This window comes from Labeo rohita, unplaced genomic scaffold, assembly GCF_022985175.1.
Source record: "Labeo rohita strain BAU-BD-2019 unplaced genomic scaffold, IGBB_LRoh.1.0 scaffold_378, whole genome shotgun sequence".
Lineage (NCBI taxonomy): Eukaryota > Metazoa > Chordata > Actinopteri > Cypriniformes > Cyprinidae > Labeo > Labeo rohita.
The window spans coordinates 38,952-63,543 of NW_026129296.1; the positions used below are offsets into that span (position 1 = coordinate 38,952).

At 36.5% G+C, this 24,592-nt stretch overlaps 1 pseudogene; it reads left to right on the forward strand.

The window, feature by feature from the left end:
* Positions 1-12,368: 12,368 nt before the first annotated feature.
* On the forward strand, positions 12,369-20,624 carry LOC127160533 (protein NLRC3-like; annotated as a pseudogene).
* Positions 20,625-24,592: the final 3,968 nt, after the last annotated feature.

Here is a 24,592-nt window from a genome sequence, read left to right on the forward strand (position 1 = left end):
TCTGGACTGTCCATAGTCCCAGCCCCCTGGTCCAGACATGTAGCTGCTGTCAAATCTGAGGATGAGTGGAGAGATGGTGTTGTCTCACCAAAGTAAACACCCATACACCAGTCAGGCATAACATTATTACCACCTGCCTAATATTGTGTTGACACTGATTATCTCTTTATCACCTGTAAGTGGATGGGATATAGTATGCAGTAAGTGAAAATGTCCCCAAAGTTGATGGGTTAAAAGCAGGAAAAATGGGCAAACATAAGGATTTGAGTGAGTTTGACAAGGGCCAAAATTGTGAAGGCTAGACAACTGGGTCACAGCATGGCACACATTTCCCTTTTTAGAGCTTTTATAGTTTCTGGAGTACATGTGTGTGTATCTATCTATCTGGTTCTGATAGAAAGGTATCAGAATACACAGTGCATCACAGTCAGGGCTGTTTTGGCAGCAAAAGGGGGATATACCCACTCAACACAATATTAGGCAGGTGGTCATAATGTCATGCTTGGTCAATGTAGATTACATGATGGACAATCTGGTCAAAATAAAGATCAGTTGCTGAAGGACATTTCACAAGGATATGAACAAAACAGATACAGCTGCAAGAGTTAAACACCTTGTCCTGTAGGAGGGGAGTGAAGATTCAATTCTGGACCATCCATTGTCCCAGGCCCCTGGTCCAGACACGCTGTGACTGTCAAATCTGAGGATGAGTGGAGAGATTGTGTTGTCTCTCATAAAAGTTTAGATCACTGTAAAGAAAATAGAGACCCCCCGCTAAACTACATTCTCACAAAGATCTCAAGGGGAACAACATAAACCGGAGGTGCCAAATAGGGGCCAAACACACCTTGTTCTGCTGTTGAAACATTGACCAAAGTCTCCAAATGCAGAATGACAGTAGCTTCCGCAGGTTCCTGGCTACTTTCTGTTCCCTGGTTTGTATTTCCTAGAACAGTACAAACACAAAAATGTACAATATGCAATTAGGTCAAAATGTGAAAGGTAAGGTAAAATACACCTGCATCCCACACGCCTTAGATATTCGGATTAGCATATCTGCCCTCACTATTTCCAACCATTGCTCACCACCATCTACACATATATAAAAATATAAAATAATTGAAATGAGTTTTTGAAATATATATGTTAAATATAGTCTCACCTTCAACCATAATTTCATAGATCTCATGGATGTTTTCCACGCACGTTTGTGCATTTGTGCCCAACGCCAGATCCTTAGACAAAATCAATTTTGCCTCCTTTGCGGGGGTATTCAAGCAGGAGCAAAGGCCTCCAGCCAATGCGTGTAGCTTCTCTATCTGAAAAAAAAAAAAAAAAAAAAAAAAAAACAATTAAAAACAATTACAAGTGCTTTGGTGTGGTGTGTATGGATCTTTGTGTGCATATCACAATGCTGGGACACAAATACAGGTCAGCATGAAAATGTTTTTCACTGTTTTGTCATGATTTGTCAAATAAGAACAGTGAAAGCTCACTCACTGGCATGGTCAGATGGTAGCACAATACGATTTCTGCTGGTCTGCTGTCTAATGCACCTCTGTCTTATTGGCCAAGTTCAGTTCACATATCACATCGCCCACAAGATGTGATGTCAACTTGTCATGTGCTATGTGCTAACATACTGGCACTTGTGCAAGCCGCTGACAAGGGAAAAGTCAACTGTCCTTGATATAAAGAGCTGTGAAATATCACAACAGTGCTGCAGGCTATGACCTGATCCTGAGAGTCTCTGGTTGATGTTTGCAATGTTTTTCAATGATAATACAGTAAAGTTATGTTGAAACTGTTAAATAAATAGCCTTCATAAATATGATGCATAATCTTGTCTCAGAATCGTCAATCGTCAGAATGTCAAATAACCTGAAAGGTGTGTTAAACTGCCACTAACCCACATAGTGAACCACCAATTAAGAAATGCTAACCTGCTATTTGAAAAAAATACATGCATTTCAAAGACCCCAAAATCACTGCACACTAACCAGGACCCATGTCATTTTGATAACATCATTTCTACTAAAGTGACCTTATTTTTGCATGCACACTGCCCGTCACAATGATATTAAGACTGATATATCTGCTGGTTCAGTGTTCAGTAAGAGAGTAGGAGTGTATGTGGACGTGTCTGGTGGCACTCTGTCCTTCTATAACGTCTCTGACACACACAAACTCACACACTTACACACATTCACACACACATTCACTCGAACACTACACGCTGGATTTACAGTTGGTTACTGCTCTTCAGTGTCTCTGTGTGACATTAAACACACGCAGACATTAGTGGACACAGTGTGAGTGTAATGATGTGAAAGTGTTGCTGTTGTTGTGTGTGTTTTAATCACAGGCTTCAGGAAGTTCAATATCAGACACACAAGACAGTTTCCTGTTTCAGATCATCAGGATGAAGATGTTTCTCCAGTCAGAGACACTTTCTGTGTTTCTGTCCAACACAAATCACACACTCATACACACAAATAAAATCACATGTAATATTTACACTGTTGTATCATATTAAAAGACGTTTTATGCAAATGAGCGTCAGACTGTACTTGAATTAGTTTTGACTCCTGAAACAAACATTATTAACCCTCTGAACCTCTTCATTTTTGGGTCACACTTGGCACTTGAAATGTTTTCTTTTTTGTTGTTGTTGTTTCAGGAAAATATAATATATTTTCATTCAATAATATTTTTTTATTATTATTTTTTTATTATTAGATTTTATGATACTATGCAATATTTATACTATTTTTATAACCTATTTTTTTCCCAATTAAAATTACTTAAATTCTGAGAATTTTAATTTTGGTTTTTGTTTTGTTTTGTTTTGTTTTAAACCAGGAAATTTAATGTAATGTGATTTTTTTAATAATATTTTTTGTTTATTCTCTGCAATTTTGAGGAGATTTTATGATATTATGCAAAATTTGTAAAAAAAAAAAAAAAAAAAAAAAATAAAAAATTATGAGCTATTTTTGGGTCACACTTGATACTTAACTTTTTTTTTAACCAGCAAATTTAATGTAATGTGATTTTGTTCAATAATATTTTTTGTTTATTCTCTTGAATTTTGAGCAGATTTTATGATATTATGCCAAATTTGTACAATTTTTATGAGCTTTTTTGGGTCACACTTGCTACTTAAAATACAACTTTTTTGTTTTTTTGCTTTTTCTTTTCTTTGCTTTTCTTTTGTTTTAAATCAGGAAATTTAATGTAATACAGTTTTGTTCAATAATATTTTTTCTTTATTCTGTACAATTTTGATGAGATTATATGACATTATTCAAAATTTCTACAAATTTTATGAGCTATTTTTGCATCACACTTGCAACTTAAAATACAACTTTTTTTGTTTTCTTTCTTTTTTTTTTTTTTAAAGCAGAAAATTTAATGTAATACATTTTTTTCAGTAATATTTTTTGTTTATTCTCTACAATTTTGTGGAGATTTTATGATATTATGCAAAATTTCTAAAATTTTTATGAGCTATTTTTATGTGACACTAGCAAATTAAAATACAACTTTTTTTTTTTCTTTTCTTTTCTTTTCTTTTCTTTTCTTTTCTTTTCTTTTCTTTTCTTTTCTTTTCATGTTTTTTACACCAGAAAATGTAATGTAATACATTTTTTTTTCAGTAATATTTTTTGTTTATTCTTTACCATTTTGAGGAGATTTTATGATACTATGCAAAATTTCAAAAATTTATTTAATAGAGCTATTTTTACGTCACACTAGCAACTTAAAATACAACTTTTTTGTTTTTTTTCTTTTCTTTTTTAAAACCAGAATATCACAATACGGGCTTTAAAGTCCCGTTTTGAATCAACTGATTCGCCATCTGATGGATGTGCTTCGAAACAGTAAATCATTTTGCTACGCGCGTGGTTTACTGATTCAGAATTTCAAAAAGTTCCCTTGATATTGTGTTGTTTGAAATGAAATCATTACAGTTAATAAGCCTAACTTACAAAGTTTTTATTAAATTGTGATCACGTCAGACAGTTTCAGTCGTATTAAAAACATTTCATGACGTGACACTCATTACCTGGTACTTGCCTAAAAAGACGGGTGTATAATATGCGTTGTTAACAGATTACACTAACAGTTTAGTCAACCTCCGCCTATGGAGAGAGAAAAAAGTTTTCAAAAGGATCCCCCCTCTGCTTTTTTCCACAAATCGCACCATATATATATACAGTCATGTGAAAAAGTTAGGACACCCTACTGAATTCCATGGTTTTCTGTATCAGGACATCATTTAAAAAAAAAAAAAAGGTGCTTGCCTGGTCTTGTTTTGAAAATAAAACCTCAGAAGAACAACAACACATGACAAATTGCACGGTGTCATTATTCACTAAACAAAAATAAAGCCAAAATAGAAAGACCATGTGTGACAAAGTTAGGACACCCTTACTGTTAACATTGGAATTAAGAGGGTAAATAACAGTCAAGCACTGCTAATCAAATACCTTTGATTAACTGATCATCAGCACGTCTGAGTGCCTCTATAAAAGCATAAGCTTTGGCAGTTTGCTGGTTTGGAGCCTTCAGGTGTGTGTTAACACAATGCCAAGGAGGTAAGACATCAGCAATCATCTTAGAGAAGCAATTGCTGCTGCCATCAATCTGAGGAGAGTAATACAGCCATTTCCAAACACTTTGAAGTTTATTCACAAGTGGAAGACATTTAAAACAGACACCTCTCCTTCCAGGAGTGGATGTCTCAGAATTCACCCTAAGATCAGACCATGTAAAGCTCAGAGAAACGGCAGACAACCCAAGAACTACACCTCAGTTAATATGTTAAATGATAAAGTTCATGACAATGGCATTAGAAAAATATGGGACGAAAATGTCATGTTTGGAAGGCTTGGCAGAAGAAAGCTTCATTGCAGCATTGCAGCACAGTTTAGGTCTGCAAAGTTGCATCTGAACAAAACACAAGTCTTCTAGAATAATGTCCTTTGAACAGACGAGACCGAAGTGGAAATGTTTGGCCATAATGCACAGCGCCAAGTTTGGTGAAAACCTAAAAAGCATATCAGCACAAACACCTCTTACCAAAAGACGAACATGCTGGAGGAGGGCTGATCATTTTGGGCTTGTTTTGTAGTCACAGGACCTGAGCACCTCACAGTCATTGAGTTGGCCATGAACTCCTCTGTATATCAATGTATTCTACAGTCAAATGCGAGGGCATCTGTCCGACATCTAAAGTTGGGCCAAAATTGGGTCATGCAACAGGACAATAATCCCAAGCACACCAGCAAATCTACAACAGAATGGATGAAAAGAAAAGAATCAAGGTGTTGCAGTAGCCCAGTCCATGTCTAGAGCTCATCCTGACTTAAATGCTGTGGTGAGAGCTGTGCATAAACAAATGCCCACAAACCTCAATAAACTGGAGCAACGTTGAAAGGAAGAGTGGTCCAAATTCCTCCAGAACGATGTGAGAGACTGATAAAGTCACACAGAAAATGAATGCTTCAAGTTATTGCTGCTAAAAGTGGATCTACAGGCAGTTGAATTATAGGGTGTCCTAACATTGTCACACATGGCCTTTCCATATTGGCTGTATTATTGTTAAATAAATAATGACACAGTATGATATGACATGTGATGATGTTTACCTGAGGATTTATTTTCTAAATTTTAAGACCTGCCAAGGACCAGATAATTTTTGTATTACGTCCCGATACTGAAAACCATGAAATTCAATAGGGTGTCCTAACTTTTTCACATGACTGTATGTGTGTGTGTGTGTGTGTGTGTGTGTGTGTGTTCGGGTTTTTCTATCCGTGGGTCTCCGTGGAAACCTAAATTAGCTTATACTTTATACAGAATGATGTTTTATTTATTTATTTATTTCATATATTTGTTAAACCAAAAAAATGCATAACCTTTTTTTTATGTTTATGGGTATGGTTAAGGTAAGGGGACAGAATATACAGCCATGAAGAACAACAGGAATATGAACGTATTCCAAATTTAAGAAATGCCGTCTAATCCAGGCCACAGACATTCAGAGTTTAGTTACATCCCTGCTCCAAAACACTGTAGTTTTCAAATAATATTCTGATTCATAGCTGAATCAGGTGTTATTTGAAAGTTTTCTTTGTTTCTGTGCTGCTTCCTCAGAGCAAGTGCTAAGCCCTTTTAGTCTCTCCACCCACCCAATCTCATGCCAAATAGGATACCTTCACAGGCCTTATAAATGACACCTGTGCTCACATTTGTTCCCCTTTTATTTGTTAAACCATTAGAGGACTGTGATCTTTACTTCTTATCTGATATTTTGTGTGTGTAATTACCAATGCAAGTGCCTTATTTTCTATAATTCTTTTCTATAGTTCTATAAATGCACTTCTCATTTTTATGTATGCTCATGTTAGATACATTTTAATTTATATTTGAAGATCTAGCTGACCTTTAGCAATGTCTCTCTTCTTTTCAGGTGTGTTTAATTAGGGTTTAAGATAAACACTGCAGGGCTGTGACCCAGAATAAACATAGATTAGCAATAGATTAAGAACAGTAGGTGGCGCTCTTGACAGAAGAAGCTACGCAATCTGCGTCATTGCCAACAACTGGGCGTAGACACACTTAATACAAGAAGGCAAAAAGATGGATGAGTTGTATCGCGAATCATTTGATTCAAAGTGGGACTTTAAAACCAGTATCGCGAATCATTTGTTTTAGATCGGGATTTAGAAGCAGGTCCGCAGGATGTTTTTATCCCCACCAGGGATAAAAATAATTCAGCAGAGGCAGGGATGCACAGACCGGCAAATCCCACCCTGCCTCTACATAAAGCGGCAGCTCTCTGGGTCTGCTGCAGGCTGTAAACTAATCCCCCATCACCGCAGTAAAGATAGTTTGTGGTTTGATATTCGGATTTCTTTTGGCTATAAATACACAACGCGCTGTCATAAACATGCAAATAATCCCGAATGTGGTTCTCCATGATTTGTGAATTCTGGTGATGATGTGCCTTTTGGCTGAAATATAATTTTATTTTTTTGACTCTTAATTTTATAATGCTTATAGCTCCGAAAGTTGGAAACTTACCAGACTGAAACCAGTGTCATGTGAACCAGCTTGATCTGTGAATTTTTTCACAGCAAAGCTTTTGTCTGTAACCCCCTTGGAAAGTCCGCTATAGTAAGGAATGTGAAAAATATGCGCTCTTCATGTTTAACGTATTTTGCCATTAAACATGCAGAAATTTCAGTACTGGTCAAATTTCAGTATTGGTCAGCTGACCCTTCCCTGAGTCACTAACATCACTATTCTGATTTGTGAAAACTTTCACAGGTCAGTACTGGTCAGCTGACCTTTTCCTGGGTCACTGACATCACTATTCTGATCTGTGAAAATGTTCACAGTTCAGTATTGGTCAGCTGACCCTTCCCTGAGTCAGTAACATCACTATTCTGATCTGTGAAAACTTTCACAATTCAGTACTGGTCAGCTGACCCTTCCCTGAGTCATATTAATCACTATTCTGATCTGTGAAAACTTTCACAGGTCAGTACTGGTCAGCTGACCCTTTCCTGGGTCACTAACATCACTATTCTGATCTGTGAAAATGTTCACAGTTCAGTATTGGTCAGCTGACCCTTCCTTGAGTCATGTAAATCACTATTCTGATCTGTGAAAATGTTCACAGTTCAGTATTGGTCAGCTGACCCTTCCCTGAGTCAGTAACATCACTATTCTGATCTGTGAAAACTTTCACAGTTCAGTACTGGTCAGCTGACCCTTCCCTGAGTCATATTAATCTCAACTCTGATCTGTGAAAGCTTTAACAGTTCAGTACTGGTCTGTGAAAATTTTCACAGTTCAGTACTGGTCAGCTGACCCTTCCCTGAGTCATATTAATCACTATTCTGATCTGTGAAAACTTTCACAGGTCAGTACTGGTCAGCTGACCCTTTCCTGGGTCACTAACATCACTATTCTGATCTGTGAAAATGTTCACAGTTCAGTATTGGTCAGCTGACCCTTTCCTGGGTCACTAACATCACTATTCTGATCTGTGAAAACTTTCACAGGTCAGTACTGGTCAGCTGACCATTTCCTGATTCATGTACATCACTATTCTGACCCAAATTGAACTGTGAATTTTTTCACAGATTAAAATAGTGATGTTACTGACTCAGGGAATGTTCAGCTGACCAGTACTGACGTGTGAAAATTTTCACAGATCAGAATAGTGATGTTAGTGACCCAGGGAAGGGTCAGCTGACCAGTACTGACCTGTGAAAATTTTCACAGATCAGAATAGTGATGTTAGTGACCCAGGAAAGGGTCAGCTGACCAATACTGAACTGTGAAAATTATCACAGATCAGAATAGTGATGTTAGTGACTCAGGGAAGGGTCAGCTGACCAGTACTAACCTGTGAAAGTTTTCACAGATCAGAATAGTGATGTTAGTGCCTTGGGAAGCATCAGCTGACCAGTACTAACCTGTGAAAGTTTTCACAGATCAAAATAGTGATGTTAGTGACCCAGGGAAGGGTCAGCTGACCAGTACTGAACTGTAAAAGTTTTCACAGATCAGAATAGTGGTGTTAGTGACTCAGGGAAGGGTCAGCTGACCAGTACTGAATTGTGAAAGTTTTCACAGATCAGAATAGTGGTGTTAGTGACTCAGGGAAGGGTCAGCTGACCAGTACTGAATTGTGAAAGTTTTCACAGATCAGAATAGTGATTAATATGACTCAGGAAAGGGCCAGCTGACCAGTACTGACCTGTGAACATTTTCACAGATCAGAATAGTGATGTTAGTGACCCAGGGAAGGGTCAGCTGACCAATACTGAACTGTAAAAGTTTTCACAAACCAGAATAGTGATGTTAGTGACTCAGGAAAGGGCCAGCTGACGAGTACTGAACTGGGAAAGGTTTTACAGATCAGAATAGTGATTAATATGACTCAAGGAAGGGTCAGCTGACCAATACTGAACTGTGAAAGTTTTCACAGATCAGAATAGTGATGTTAGTGACTCAGGGAAGGGTCAGCTGACCAGTACTAACCTGTGAACGTTTTCACAGATCAGAATAGTGATTAATATGACTCAGAGAAGGGTCAGCTGACCAGTACTGACCTGTGAAAGTTTTCACAGATCAGAATAGTGATTAATATGACTCAGAGAAGGGTCAGCTGACCAGTACTGACCTGTAAAAGTTTTCACAGATCAGAATAGTGATTAATATGACTCAAGGAAGGGTCAGCTGACCAGTACTGAACTGTGAAAGGTTTCACAGATCAGAATAGTGATTAATATGACTCAAGGAAGGGTCAGCTGACCAGTACTGAACTGTGAAAGTTTTCACAGATCAAAATAGTGATGTTAGTGACCCAGGGAAGGGTTAGCTGACCAGTACTGAACTGTGAAAGTTTTCACAGATCAGAATAGTGATGTTAGTGATTTAGGGAAGGGCCAGTCTGCGTGTTTAATGGCAAAATACGTTAAACATGAAGAGCGCATATTTTTCACATTCCTTACTATAGCGGACTTTCCAAGGGGGTTACGGACAAAAGCTTTGCTGTGAAAAAATTCACAGATCAAGCTGGTTCACATGACACTGGTTTCAGTCTGGTAAGTTTCCAACTTTCGGAGCTATAAGCATTATAAAATTAAGGGTCAAAAAAATAAAATAAATTTTCAGCCAAAAGGCACATCATCACCAGAATTCACAAATCATGGAGAACCACATTCGGGATTATTTGCATGTTTATGACAGCGCGTTGTGTATTTATAGCCAAAAGAAATCCGAATATCAAACCGCAAACTATCTTTACTGCGGTTCCCGGTGCGGTAAAGTTGGTTTTATGTTGGACATTCGTTAGACATTCGATCTTTACTTAAGCATTAATTTATATGTAATCACATAATAGTCATGGATCATGCTGTATCTCGTTCAGATCACGTTTAAAAACATAATATCAAAATTAATAAAAATTCCATGATGTAACTCTTTTATGCATCTGAAGTGAAAAAGTCCTCACAAGGATCTTCACTTGTGCACGTCAAATTAGGGAGTGTCTCAAAAGTGCAAAGTCCACTTATAACCTTGGTTAAATATTTGCATTACCCATAATAAAACAGTAATACCATGATCCTTTTACATGTGTAGTTTATGTTAGCAAGTTGATTGAGTGCAGATAAGGATTATTTTTTAATTTTAAATGATTAACGTATCTGTTATGAATATGTAACCTAAGAAAACTGCATGCCTAATGAACTAAATTTATTTAAGGTTGTGGTTGTTTTATCTAAATGGCTCAAATCACCTACAATGTATTTATACATACATGCAGCATTAGCTGAAAAAATATATATTTTGTGCATCTATTATACATTTTTGAAATCTTAAGTCCTATATAACTTCCTGGTCATGTAACCCGATGATGTCACACCAGTTGTAATATCTGTTGTAATATTTATTTTTCATTGGCTTAAGTTATAAAATATAGATCCGAACCATTAACCAATTGTTTTTTAATTGGATGAATGAAAACATATTGTTTAGTGCAAATTATTTATTTTTCATTGGCTTGAGTTATAAAATATAGATGTGAACCATTACCCTCATTTTTTTAAATTGGATGAACGAAAACATTTTTTCAGTGCTGGACAAAATTATAGCTGACTTTGTTTGGAATTCTAAAACCCACTTAATTTAAAAAAAAGCATCATGCTAGTTGATCGAGCTATGGGGGGTTTTGACTTAATTAGTCTAATAATTAGTGTCAAGATTTCATTTTTAAACAGCCCCACATCTTGTTGGAATTTTATTCCAAATCTTATATTTATTTCAGCTGGAGGTTTACATTTTTTGTTGCGCTGCAACTTTGACATCTCTAAAATGCTTTTACGTTTATTTTGTTTTCATAAACAGGTTTTAATAAGTTGGTCAATTATGCATAGTTATAACTTTTCTCCACATAGTTATTTTATTTGGAATAATAAAAATATTAGATATAAAAACAATTTTTGTAATTGGTTTAATAAAAATATATTTTTAGTTAGCTTAGTTTAGTTTAGTCAGCTTTTAGATGATTGTGGTGTCCTTTTCACTTCTGAACAATTTATGCAAGAGTTTTCTTTTCCAATCTCCCCAAGAGAATATGCCATTGTTTTTGGTGAAGTTCCAGATTGTATTATACCTTTAGTCAAATCTGGCCCTAAAGGTTCTTTAGTCTCTCCAATGTTTGATAACACTAACTTATTTGTTAACCAAAGTCTTCTCAATTATTGATAGATCTCAGATTTCTTTACCTGCTTGTGTAAGCTTTTGGAATATCATATGTAGTGATATAGAATGGGAAGAGTTTTGGCTTCTTTGACAAAAATTCTTCTTATCTAACAAATAAGAAGAATCTCAAGTTGTTGAAGTCTCTATTACTCACACATTTGTGTTGCATCATTACTGTTGGATCCAATATTGCTGGAATAACATTGTCTTCTAGTTTCAATCTTTCTGAAAATTCAGTCGAATTGTGCCTTGTTTGTAAATAATTCCGCTGAAAAAAAAAGTGAACAAAGAACCGAGTTCACCTCTCTAATAAACACTAAATGTGTGAATTGCTGGGCCGGGCTAAACAGACAGTGATGTAGAAGCAGGCGTTGATCTTCTTTTGTAGAGGTGGTGTTTAGCCACATTGTTACGTAATAGAGTTATACATCCCACAAGCTGCCATTTTGGCTTCAGTATAAGCTGTTTTTAGACTAACGAGAAAGTGTTGAGTTCTGAAACTTACAGGGTGTTTTTATAGTACAGTGACTTCCTATTTGTCAAAAGATCAATAAAATTTTGGTTTCTCAGTTCATGCCCCTTTTAAATGGCTATTATTCAATTAATTAAACACAAAATAAAAATGCATTTAGCAATCACCAAATAGCCCACATTCAAATTTTTGATCTACTGATGATGAATAATGCATATTTTGTGTAATTAAAGTGTTTAACATACATTTTGGCCAGGAAAGTTTTAACAGCATTTTCTTTTCATATTACCTCTGTTTAATGCCTGTAATAATGTAATGCATACTTTATGTAGCGACTATAATTCTGCTGTTCGCCCACCACCACCTTCTGGCAAAGAGCAAATTTGTGTTTTTTCAAATTTTACACAGAGCAGTGTTGTAAAATTTTATTTTGAGTGATTAGACTGCAGAGGTATATGTGAACTAGTAAAAAATATTTCTAATAATCCTGAAAAAGTTTAATTTACAGTTTATCCAAATTCACTGTATAATGCATGTTCATTGACTCCACATACAGGCCTGAAATCAAGTCTCATCTTGCAGGAAAAGAAGCAGAAAAGCCTATAAAATGAGTGTCTATGAGGAGAAAGAGGAAGAGAAACCTGCCTGTGAAATGAGTGTGTATGAGGAGAAAGAGCAGGACGCTCCTGTAAACACTCGTAGAGCAGCATCTCCAGGATTCAGCTGTGTGTCTATGAAGAGTAACAACTCTTTCCCTGTGTGAGTATCATCTAGTTCATCTCAACTAGAGTATCATCGCAATCTTCTGTAGTGAAACTTGGATATAAAATCATAAAAATGGTGGTCTTTTAAGGTCATTGCACACTGAGTCCGAAATTTTCATATGTGTTTTTTTTTTTTTTTTTTTTTGTATTTGTCATCCTTTCCTATCAAAATGCTTGCTACCAGTGCGAAAACACCGAAAGTCAAACCTGGTCAGAACTTGTTTTTATGATGGATGAAGTTTTGGAGGCAGTGTGTAAAGGCCGGCATACACGGTGCGATTTTTGAGGTCGTACGAGCTCGTATGCGTTTTTTTTTTTTTTTTTTTTTTTTTTTGGTTATCGGAGGAAATCGTCTCGTATGGTCGGGGCTCGTACGGTGTGTGAGAAATTACGAGACGAGCAGAGTGCCTTACGAGCACTTCCCGACCTCACGATCATTTTTAAACATGTCAAAAAACTTCGGGAGCTGTCGGATTGAAAGCGTGACGTGTGTGCTGTTGAAAGAGCTGATTTGTTGAGCAAACTGGAAATGACCAATCTGAAGCTAAGAAAAGAAAACCACAGAAGAAGAAAGATGAACATGGCAGTGCCACGGAGAATTTGGACTGTCGAGAAAGAGGACAAACTCGCTGAACTCTGGCAAGAACAGCGAGCGCTGTATGATATATCGAGCAGCATTTATCATGACAGGGTCGTCCGAGATGACATTTTACAGCGGATCGCTGTTGTTCTCTGCCCTTCAGCCAAACTCTTTGCCATGCCCTTCGTTTTCTTTTCTTTTTTGTTTTTTCGCAAGCCATTGCTGCCACAAAGAAAAGGATCTCTTCCTCGGAGTTCATGTTTTTGGCGCGGAACTTTGTGAATGTGATTGCCTCAGAAATCGGCAGGTTTTAAAATCATGCCGTGTACCGCTGCGTCTGTAAACAAAGTCAGTCGTGACGTGTGCGTGGCCATACGGTCTTCCGACTGTCCGAATTCGCACCGTGTACGGCCGCCCTAACGTGCAAAACTTGCTTGATGAAATATTACACAGACAAGCTTTTCTTATCTTTGGAATAATGTTCCAAGACGCAGCACGAGCATTACTGATTTCATGTTGGACTCAGACCACTGTGTGCAAAGACCTTCACTCTGAAAATGAGACACTAGTAAATGTACACTCAAAAAAATATTTCAGCCTAAACTTAAACGTTATGTAATTCAATTATGTACAAAAGTTCCACGCATTTGGATTACATAGTTTTAATTTAAACAAATCAATTAAACTTAATGTGATTCAAATGCATCAGTCTTACGTGAATGAAACAGGTAAAGTTGATGTAATAGTTCCCAGTGTTAAACAAACCCTGCTCAGTGTTCATGTGTTTCCACACTACAGAGTGTTCAAGTAGCATTGACACAGTGTTGGAGTTAAGGAGATCATTATGTCATGATTGACCAATAATGATGAACACCTGCTGTTTACAAGCAGAATCACAGAAGGAAAGAGAAACACAAGAATCAGACACAGCCAAAGAGAAAATGAACTTAAATAAATGAAGACATTAAATCTCTGATTAAACAACTCCACATACAACATTACAGTTTGAATTAATTTCTGTCATATATCCACAAATATTATTTGAGAACGTCTAAACAGAGGTTCAGATGTTTTATTAAAAAAAAAAACGTTTCGTTTGACCTCACCATCATGGCAAACAGGGTTTACTTTAGTTGACCCTTGACTTCCTTAGTATAGTTTTGTTCCTTTGGTTGTTGTAATTGTATTTGTAGAGCACATTTGTTATAGAGAAAAAAAAAGTGCGCACACACACAAAAAAAGAGAGTTTTATTAAATGTTCTTGGTTTATTATTATTGGTGTAATCATCATCCAGTGGCCTGATTTGCTGATATTGTTCAGTGGTTTATCTGTTATTTTCATGATATTTACAGTAGTTCTATGAACTGTAACTATTACTACTTTAAGATCTCCAGTATTACTTGGACACACACAGACATCAACAATCAGCATTTGAATCTTAACAATGGTGACATTCAACAGCTTCATGGTGGGAGTCATTGGTGAGTTTTATAATCTGCTGTTACCCAGCATGCAGCTGTTGAATGTCACCATTGTTGAGATTCAAATGCTGATTCTTGATGTCTGTGTGTGTCAAAGGGATACTGCAGAGATGATAGTTCATACACTTGTTGTAAACAATATGGAAATAGTACACTAACCGCTGCATGAGATCAGTGCATCAGGCCACTGGATGATTATGATTTCACAACCAAAAAACAAAAATGAACCAAAAACGCCTGGTGAGACTTCTTTTTTGGCTTTTTTTTTTTTTATTTGATATAATAGATGTGCTTCATACACATAATTACAGCAGCCAAAAAAAAAAAAACTCAGAAGTCAAGAGTCCAACTAAAGTAAACCCTGATCGCCATGATGGTGAGGTCAATTGAAACAAAAATAAAATAAAATAAATAAATAAATAAAATATCTAAACCTCTGTTTAGATGTTCTCAAATAATATTTGTAGATATATTACAGAAATCAAGCCAAACTGTAATGTTGTTTTAAGCTTTAAGCTTATGTTTTGTATTGTTTTCTTTTACTGAAGAAGAGACGCACCTGTTATTGAACACGCACGGTGGTGCAGTGCAGTCGGCTTTGTGTACCCACGTCTAAATCCACTCTGATGCGCATCATTCAGTAGTGTCTTGCATTAGCCAAAATCATGACAGTCGACCACATAATACAGGCATGAAAATGGGTCAGGGGTGAAAAAGGTGAGAAGGGTGCTTGAGGGGTGATGTGGCCTCTGATGAGGCCGTGAGGTGGGCGGACTCCCACAGAATAAATATTACGGCCTCATTAGGGGACATGCTGTAACTTAACTTATTTATTCTTCCATCATGATTGACAGCCAAGTTTTTTGTTTGTTTGTTTTTTTGGGAAAAGAAATCAACCTAATAAGTGTTTTCTACCATTATCGAAAAACATACAATCAACCACAAATGCTATTTGCTATTGCAGACAGAGCATGCCAGAAAAAATATGTTTGATAAAAGTTTCCCTTTGCCAATTTTACAGTAGCCAAATAAGTTGAATGGAATAATAAGCCAAGCACAGGTTCTGGAAAAATACTGTGTTGACATTTGTCTAAAGACATATGAAATAGAGCTGCATCGTTCTGCCCTAACACACTGATACTGCAAAAATAATGTTTGTATTAGTGTTAATGATACTTTAGCATTAAATGTAACTTACTCTCTTAAGGGTACGTTCACATGAAGCGTGGAAAACGCGAGGCGCGTTGCTTCCTCTACCAATTTCAGAGCTTCTGTAGCGTCTGCTGTTACTAGGCAACCATGAAGGCGCTGTCAGTGGATGGCGCGCACGGTCTACGAACGCGGGACGCTCAGCTTTCACAATTTGAAATGGCTCAAATCCACTTTATATTAAGTTTTAATTAATCAATAAATACCATCCAAGACCCCCCCACCCCCTCAAAAAGAATTTCTCATCGGATCTACACGATTCACGTGGGTTACCTGTTTTGGCTTCAAAATGGTGAATTTCGCCAAAAGGTGAGGGATTTTCATGCCTGATAATATCGTATCCATTTGCACGTGAATAAATGCAAATACTCAATAAAAGCAAGACCTTGGCGCCGGCTTCCTTTGAAATATGATTGCGCCCACGCCGCTTCGTCCTGCTTCGTAACAGAAATGCCGCCTGTATGCGCTAGAGCATGCAACTCGATAATTGGTAACATGAGTGGTAACATGATAATTAATTGTTGATTACTAATTTGAATCAGTACATTATAATGAAAACAATACCTTAAATAAATTAAGAGTTCTTACTTCTCCAGACACCACAAGTGTAACGCACTTCTTGTTCTGTGCGCTTTTTGAAAAAATAAAAATAAAAATAAAAATAAAAATGCTCCAAGCTGGAATAATAAATAAATTAAGAAGGTTCATTCACTCCGCAAGAGAGAGGAACAGCCTAACATGGACGAAAATGTTAGTGTCAAGGAGGACTGATCGCAGTCAGGGCTAGGTAAGCCAAAAAGTTTTTTTTTGCAAATTGTTTATTGACTTGTTAGCAGTTTGCGGTGTAATATGTGCCGACCGGGTGCAGTCGGGTCTCTGTCTTCCCAGCCGGGTTTGGGTCCAATTTACGAATAACGGTCGGGTCTGCGTCGGGTCCGGGTAGTAAATTTAAGGCATTTCTCGGGTCTGCACGGTTCGGGTCCCACTTTCAAATTAAATACGGGTCTGGGTCGGTTCCGTGCAACAAATTTATGGGTCTCTTCGGGTTCGGGTACAAATTTTTGGACCCGTGAAGACCTCTACTCCACTGCCACAGGAGCTGATCGCAGCCACTCAGTCAATGCTTGTGTTTATACCAGCTGCACTGCGACATGTTTCAGGAGCATCCCAAAATCTTGCTCTTGCAAATCCAGTTGCTTCACTTCTGGTGTGATCTGGCACTGCGTGAAGGATGAAACAAAACCTTGTCGGAGCCATAAGGGGGTAACACTAACACAATACACTGATAATACGCTGCTTTTAAATGAACATTTAAATATAAAACAAAATTTCTTCTTAGGCCAGATTAGCCTACACTTTCTTAACAGAATAAACACAGGCTTTAATCCCTTCAGACTTTATCTGGACTGTCACTGTTTCTGTCACTGCAACTTCCCAAACAGGCAAAAACAAACAAAAATTAAATATGTATCTGTTTGTCTGATGAAGAACAATTCATTTAAAACACACTCATATTTTAGAGAACGTAGATAAGATTTGTATCATTGATGATTTACTCATCCACCCGCGACCCACACGCAATTAATCTGAATGTATTTTTTATTATCCGTCTCACCCAACCCGGGGATTATCCACAGTGCCCGTGGATAACCGTGATCCGCACATCACTAGTACAGCAATCATGTAGGAACATTTAACACAAGAAACAAGAATGTACATAGAGATTACAGGCCATTTCTCTTAACTGTCAAATACCACCACAACCAGAATGGATGCTTCCTCTAGCAGCTTTAAACCTTTACTTCTAGCAGGATTTAGACAGACATGTTTCATACGTGTTTGACCCTCCAGAGCCAGAAGGGAAATAACAGTAACTCGTGATTGAGCAGGCGCACCTCTGATGCTAATGCACACTAGTTATTATATTGTTAGGGGAGGGGCCATACTCAGTGACTCCAGTGCATAATTGAGACATGATTTCAGGCCCACCCAAAAAATAAATAAATAAATAAAACATAACAATCTGTTGAGTGGTCTCCACAATTCAGTACTACATAGTACAGTCTTTGTAACACGTTTCAGCAATACATTTTTAATATCTGTTTAAAAATGTGTTTAAAAACAATTCTCTGAATTGCCTTTGCTGCCTTTGTTTTATTTTGGATGCTATGCCATTCATACTTTAAATATGCAGATCATTATCTGATATCAATATGTTTGCTGTGCATCACTAATCTACAGCCTGAGGTCCACGTTCAGGCCGTGAGACACAAATGTTTGTCCTGTGGTCCCTCACTGAAGTCACTATATCAGTGTGTTGTCTTGTTGTTGGCATGAAAACCACTAAAAAAGCAGCATCACTGACAATGTGCACCATGTCTACACCGCACACAAGCAACAAAAAACAGTCACTCTCTACACTGGATGTTGCACAGTGTGATAGAAGTGTGAAAAAGTGGACACTGAAAAATAGATTTTTCAAAAGTGAGTGGACCGAACAGTTTAGTTTTGTGTTATTTATGCACATAGACCATGATGGTGTGTAAAACTGACTCCCTGTGTAAATTACCCTGGTCTACAGTTTGTAAGAAACAATGTTGGTCATAGAACAACTTTAAGGAACTTAATTTGTGATGTCAGGAATTATTATTAGTAATTATTATTAATTATGAATTTATTATTATTACCATTATTAGGAATTATTATTAATAGGCATGTTTTCAAATAACATTTAAACTTAAAAAAAATATTTTATAAATTAAATTAAATGTAACTTTAAATTTATAAACTTTTAAACATTTAAATATTTTCTTCATTTTGATAAATATATTTTCTGTTTGTTTATGTGTCTTTGTTTATCATAATGTCTTTTCAGTTGTGGGAGAGATGACCAGATCAGATGTGTGTCCTGTCAGAAATGCAAGTCCTCACACTGTCACTGTCACATCAGTCATCATGACACAGAAGATCTGCAGCTCAATTCTCACCAACCAGTGCATGATGATCTGCAGAGTGTCAAAGACCAGCACAAAACCAGCATGAAGAGCAAGTATGAGAGCTTATTTGAGGGAATCAAACTACTAAAGAAACAAACCCTCCTGAACAGGATTTACACACAGCTGTACATCATAGAGGGAGAGAGTGAAGGAGTGAATGAAGAACATGAGGTGCTACAGATGGAGAAAAGATACAAGACACTCCTATTAACTGCAATGACATCTTTAATCCTTTACCTGAACAAGAATATGAGGAGAAGACAAGAGAGAAGATAAAAGAGAAGGGAAGAGAGAAGAAAGAAAAAATAAAGACTGTTCTTACTAAAGGCATCGCTGGAATTGGAAAAACCGTCTCTGTGCAGAAGTTCATTCTGGACTGGGCCGAAGGAAAAGTCAATCAGGATGTAGATTTCATGTTTGTGCTTCCATTTCGAGAGCTGAACTTGATTAAAGATCATCAGTACAGTCTTCACAGACTTCTGATTGGCTTTTATCCTGAACTTCAAGATCTGGACTCAAAGATTTATAATGATTGTAAAGTTGTGTTCATCTTTGATGGTCTGGATGAAAGCAGAATTTCACTGATGTTTTCAGACAGTCAGAAAGTTTCTGATGTGACTGAGATTTCATCAGTGAGTGTGTTGATGTCAAACCTCATGACAGGAGATCTGCTTCCCTCTGCTCTCATCTGGATCACCACCAGACCAGCAGCAGCCAATCAGATCCCCTCTAAATACATCAACCGTGTGACAGAAATTCAGGGATTCAATGACCCTCAGAAGGAGGAATATTTCAGGAAGAGAATCAGTGATGAGCATCAAGCCAGCAGAATCATCTCACACATCAGAAGAGCAAGAAGCCTCCACATCATGTGTCACATACCCGTCTTCTGCTGGATCTCAGCCACTGTGCTTCAAAACCTCCTGAAACAAGATCTCAGTGCGGAAATCCCCCAAACTCTGACTGAAATGTACATCCACTTCCTGCTCATTCAAACACGTATGAGGAACCAGAAATATGAAGAGGGAGATTCAGAGAAACTCCTGCAGTCCAACAGAGAAGTGATTGTGAAACTCGCTGAAGTAGCTTTCAATCAGCTGATGAAGGGCAATGTAATCTTTTATGAGGAGGACCTGAGAGAGAGCGGCATAGATGTCACTGATGCCTCAGTGTATTCTGGGATTTGCACTGAGATCTTTAGGGAGGAATCTGTGATTAATCACAGGAAGGTTTACAGCTTTGTACATCTGAGTTTTCAGGAGTTTTTTGCAGCACTGTATGTGTTTTACTGCTATTTACACAAGAAAAGTGAGGTTTTGAAAATGTTCCTGACTGGAATGGACAGAACTCAGTGTGAAAATGTTCCTCTGGATGTGCTTCTGAAGGAAGCAATGAATGAAGCCTTGAGCAGTGAAAATGGACACCTGGATCTTTTCCTTCGATTTCTTCATGGCATCTCACTGGAGTCCAATCAGAGACTCTTACAGGATGTACTGATACACACAGAGAACAACCCAAAGAGCATCAAGAAAATAATCCAAAACCTCAAAGAAGATCAACACAATAATGTCAGTCCTGACAGATGGATAAATCTGTCACACTGCTTGATTGAGATGAAGGATAACTCTGTTGTTGAAGAAATGCAGGCATTTTTAAATTCTAAATCAAAAGAAAAAAGTCTTTCTCTTACACAATGTTCAGCTTTGGCAAACGTAATCCTGATGTCAGAGGAGGTGCTGGATGAGCTTGACCTTAACAAGTACAACATCAGCTCAAGAGAGGGTCGATGGAGACTGTTACCTGCTGTGAGGATCTGCAGAAAAGCTCTGTAAGTGTAAAAATATGAACATACATTTGTTACATTTTGATGGTTGATGGAGGTGAAAAGTATTATTTGAGCTTATGTTCATAAGCATAAAATATAAATTATGTATTTTCAGAAAACATTAAAAACTAGGGATGTGCACTATTATTGGCACATCAGCTGTGATGTATCTTTAGTGATATGCCTTTGTTCATTGTTCATTGGTTTCATTTTGACAGTTTAAAATAGCCACAGTATGCTCCTGTTTTAATTGACTCAATATTCTTAGTCATCATTAAATTGTAAATAAATAATCCCTTCATACTATTAATATAATTATTTCTTTTTATTCATGTGACCTCATAATCTTAAATCATAAACATTATCCCTTCCTGGTCAAAAATGTATTATTTATTATACATTTTTTTTAAGATTCTGTCTGTTTCATAGACGTTCCAGGAAATCTTTAATATGGACAAAGGCATCTAGCGATCGCTGTAGCTGAATAAAAAGAAGATAGAAATGCTTTATCTGATCAAACATTAAGACAATGAACACATGACTTAGGGCTGCACAATTAATCGAATTTCTAATCGTGATTACAATTATAAAACAAACAAACAAACAAACCTACATAGTCGAGCACAAACCCGCATGTCTATGATTTCAGTTTGCCCTTGATTCGCCCCGGCAATGGCGTCACTTGTTGTCTGCACTCTCACAAATCAACACATCACTGCTGCTTCCTCTCTCACCACTTCCACTTCCTCTTATTCTGTGATTTCAGCTCTTTCGCCTGATTGGCTCAGCAAACATTTCAAGTCACTCATGAAATGATTGAAGCAATCAGCAAACCACAACAACAATCCAATCAATTCCCGATGGGCAATACAAAGTCCTGAGTAAAAAACAATGTAGTCAAGATGGACAGTTTTCATTTCTTATACTGGATCAGCAACTTTGAGATCAAAGATGGATGTGGTCAAAAAAAAAAAAAAAAAAAAAAAACAAACAAAAAGAAAAAATGTATATTTGTAAAGGTTTCTTCTTCTTCTTCTTCTTCTTCTTTTTCTTCTTCTTCCTCTTCTTCTTCTTCTTCTTCTTCTTCTTCTTCTTCTTCTTCTTCTTATTATTATTATTATTATTATTATTATCATTTTCCTGTCTTTATTGGGAAAAAGTAAGGTTATTACAATAACACTACTGTTAACAATAATAAACAAACTAACAACACTATATTGGTATCACCACTTGCAATCAGCCAAAATGGTGAAAAGGTCAACAGACCCGCAAAATCCAATGTACTCCTGTAAAAAAAATATATATATATATAAATTTATAATGATAATACTCGACTAATAAGACGTTTTCCACAATAGTAGAAATTCTGTATAAACAAACACTGGGATGACATAATGGGCCTGTCATCAAATTTAGGAATTTCATATAATAAAAAAGTAATTAGTTAACAATTAGTTAAATGTGAAATTAACAGGAGTAGATGGTTTAAAAATGTCTTTCTGGAATATAGATTATATACAGATTACTAACTCCTGGGGGATGTTTCATAAAACAAGTTTACCAAATAAGCCTGATTTATTTCAGTTAATCTGACTTATTTTGAGCCAAATCAAGTGATAGTAAGTCAGACTAACTAATATAAGTCTGGCTCTTTTGGTAAACTTGTGGTACCTATTTGTAACTATAGAGTACCTCCACAGTACCTACTCGTATAAGTATAAGGGAACAATACGCAACGTTTGGGGAATAAGGGGGTAAAAACCTGCAAAATTATAAAGCATTTATACTGTAAGTATTTCATAACTAAAGGGCACCTATTCTGAAATTACGTGGTATGCATGACACACAGACAGAAATTTTCATAACTTACAGCTGAACGTACGTGTAGATAAACAGAAACAATGTGCAGTGTTTGGGGGATAAGGAGGTAATGACCTGGAAAATTAAAAGTATTTATACTGTTAGTATTTCATAAGTAAGGTGTAACTATTCTAAGATTACGTGTTATGCATGACCTACTATGTTAGGAAACAACAGTATGATTTAGAACAAGTTGCCTTGTTACACAAAAAATATGATGCAGTATATTTTTACATTATGTACTGGAAACTTATTGTATTATTACAACATATATCTTACATGATATGGATACAGATAGCTGAAAGTATGGGAAAATGATGTAATGGGTTTCCGATATGATTTTAGAAATTTCCATATGAAAATGTACCTGATGAAAGAGTGTTGCATATGGTCATCTCAGCAGCGAGTCATGTGAGCAGCATTCTGCCGTCGAGGTGCAATACAGTGAAAAACTATAGATTTCCTGTTTCCAGCTGATCCCAGGATATAACAAATATAACATCATAATACACAACTACTGTGCAAACATACACTCTTGTTATATGTAGTTGCTGTGTAAGTGTAACAGTAAACAATTTGTTATGCTGCAATAGATATGTTTCAAAGTTATTAACAATGAACTGTATTACATAGTCACATGCAAGGTTCAAAGACCTTAAGTTAACAACGAAATATTTTTATTATTTAACAAAATTTTAACAGAACTTTTCTAAGAACAGAATGCAGAAAAAAACAAATTTACAACCACTTATGCAAAGTACAAAAAACAGTAAAAACAAACAAACAACATATTATGTTCTAAACTTATTTTTAATAGGCATGCTGTCAATTATTCTTTTCAGTTCTTAGCAATGCATTTTACTAATCAGAAAATAAGTTTTGATATATTCGCTGTAGAAAATGTACAAAATATCTTCATGGAACATGATCTTTACTTAATATCTAATGATTTTTAGTATAAAAGAAGATCATCAAAATCGATCATACAATGTATTGTTGAGTATTTCTACAAATATGCCCCTGCTACTTAAGACTGGTTTTATGGTCCAGGGTTACATGTATCAACAAATTTCTGGAGATCTTTTGCATATACTTGCAAAGTTGTCCCTGCAGTATATGAGGGAGCAGAAAAGTCGTCCCCCTCTGATGCATTTTTTAGCTGTGATCACAATCAGAGAAAAAGACATTGCAAAAAAGAAAAAGTTAATACATTTTGCATAATGTAAAGAAGTGTTGCACAAAGCTTATATTTAACCAAATATAAAAATAAAGACTTCTGTGAGGAATCTGTGTCCAGTAGGTGTCACTCAACTCCACTCTGATTGGCTCAAACTTACCTTAACCCCTGGGTATACCCTATACCTTATAAAAATTAAACATGTTTATACAGTAGTTTAAAAAATAAATAAATAAATAAAAAAATCATTGTTATTATAGTTACACAATGGGTACCACAAAACAGCCATGGCTGTTCTGTAAAACCTCTTCAGCCCTGTTGCACATTTTGCATTTTTATTGAGTTAGGCGTACCTGAATTTAAACTCACCCTGTCTTCATCCAAGGTGTTCATGTCTTTCTTTCATCAGTCGCAAAGAAATTAAGTTGTTTAAGGAAAACATTTCAGCATTCATCTCCATATAGTGGACCTCAGTGGTGGTCAGCAGATTGAAGGTTAAAAATGCAGTTTCAATGAAGCTTCAAAGGGCTTTAAGCGATCCCAGCCGAGGAATACGGGTCTTATCTAACAAAACGATCGGTCACTTTCTTAAAAAAAAAAAAAAAAATCTTCATACACTTTTTAACCACTTTTTAAGGCCAAAGCTCAGCTTCCTCTAGTTCTGCGATGCACTTCTCCAGACATTACGTAATCCTGTTGGAAAGGTCACGCGCGATTAGTTTTTGTAGTTTGGTTAAAAACTCCATCACATTTTCTCCTCTAACTTTAAATCATCCTACATCGTTGCTTTACCTTTTTACTAAAGGGCATTTGAGTTTTTTTGCATGTTGGCTTTGTAAACTTTGAGTGCACTTCCGCCTACATCACACGCTTGACCTTTCCAACATCAGTAATGAAGACGCGCAGGCGCATCTCAGTTGTGGTTAAGAAGTGTATAA